The sequence below is a fragment of the Spermophilus citellus genome, assembly GCF_964194105.1.
Source record: "Spermophilus citellus genome assembly, chromosome: 8".
Taxonomy (NCBI): domain Eukaryota; kingdom Metazoa; phylum Chordata; class Mammalia; order Rodentia; family Sciuridae; genus Spermophilus; species Spermophilus citellus.
This window is the reverse complement of record NC_138189.1, coordinates 69,986,794-69,988,427: the sequence shown is the minus strand read 5'-3', so window position 1 is coordinate 69,988,427 and position 1,634 is coordinate 69,986,794. Positions and strand designations below refer to the sequence as shown.

The 1,634-nt window shown below is 39.5% G+C and overlaps 1 pseudogene across 1 annotated transcript; it reads left to right on the top strand.

The window, feature by feature from the left end:
- Positions 1 to 404: 404 nt before the first annotated feature.
- LOC308654436 (lathosterol oxidase-like) lies at positions 405 to 1,301 on the top strand (annotated as a pseudogene). The gene has a single exon. The product of its transcript is annotated as a lathosterol oxidase-like (transcript).
- The last annotated feature ends 333 nt before the right edge of the window (positions 1,302 to 1,634 follow it).

Here is a 1,634-nt window from a genome sequence, read left to right as displayed (position 1 = left end):
ATTTTATGCGAAATCCCCCTATGTATGGGGGCTGAGCTGAGTGACACACACCTGTTTTGTTGTTGCAATCTGTCGGAGAGTGGTGGTGGATACTTCAGCTCTCCAAGATGGTGGCCGCTGATTGCCTTAGTCCATTTCTGATTTATTTATTTGGGTCTTCGCTCTTGTTTTTCTTGGTTAGCTTGACAAATGTATCATTGATTTTATATTTCTAACAACTCAACTTTTCTCCTCCAGGCATAGTCCACTTATCAACACTGGATCCGGGTGCCGTCCTGGAAGCGGCTGCAGCTGGAGCAGTGTGGACTCTCCAGGTTCAGCACACTTTTGATGACAACTCCTGACTCCAACTGACTGAGGTTCCTGTTGTGTCTTAGTACACTCTTTTGCTTGCTGGGGCTAAGATGGACCTTGTTCTCAGTGCCGCAGATTATTATTATTTTTTTTACACCACACGTATATCCAGCCACATGGCCAGAGGATGACATCTTCCGACAAACTATTAGTCTCCTGATTGTAACAAATCTTGGCGTTTATATCCTTTATTTCTTCTGTGCCACATTGAGCTATTATTTTGTGTATGATCATTCATTAATGAAGCATCCACAGTTTTTAAAGAATCAAGTGTATCAAGAGATTAAGTTCACTGTCCAGTCATTACCCTGGATAAGTATCCCCACCATTGCATTGTTCCTGCTAGAGTTGAGAGGTTACAGCAAATTATATGACAACATAGGAGAGTTTCCAAGTGGTTGGTTTCACCTCATTGTCAGTGTCATCTCCTTCCTTTTGTTCACCGATATGCTGATCTACTGGATTCAGAGGCCTTCATCAGAGACTTGCATACAAGCTCAAATATAAACCTCATCACATTTGGAAGATTCCCAATCCATTTGCATGCTTTTCACCAGGTGGATGGCTTCTTTCAGAATCTACCTTACCATATATACCCTTTTATCTTTCCGTTACACAAAGTGGTTTACTTAGGTTTGTACCTCTTGGTTAATATCTGGACTATTTCCATTCATGATGGTGATTTTCATGTCCCCCAGATTTTAAAGCCACTTATTAATGGCTCAGCATATCATACAGATCACCACATGTTCTTTGACTATAACTATGGACAGTACTTCACACTTTGGGATAGAATTGGAGGTTCATTTCAAAATCTTTTCTCCTTTGAGGGGAAAGGACCACTTAGTTATGTGAAGAAGATGGCAGAAGAAAAATGCAACAGCCCTGCAGAAAATGGTTGTAAAAATGAAAAATTATGCAATGGAGAATTTACAAAGACTAAGTAATTATTGCCCAATTATTCTTAAATATTTTTAATAAGGAAAAATAATCTACACACAGCCAAGGTACACAGCAAGTAACTGGTATCATTTGAAAATTAGCATTGTGTGTTCAGCTAAGGAAGGATGATAATGGTAGGTCAAGGAAAGATGCTGTGACCGTCAAGATTAGAGTCTCATGCTTAAAATGCCATATGCTGGCCAAGGGGACAATTTTTGTCTTTCCAGCCAGCAGATCTGTAGTTTGTATAGCCTCAAGAACAATTCTAAATAAGATAGAAAATATACTACTCAGGGGAATAGGCTATATCCTTTTTTGCTTTAATCCACCTGTATTCA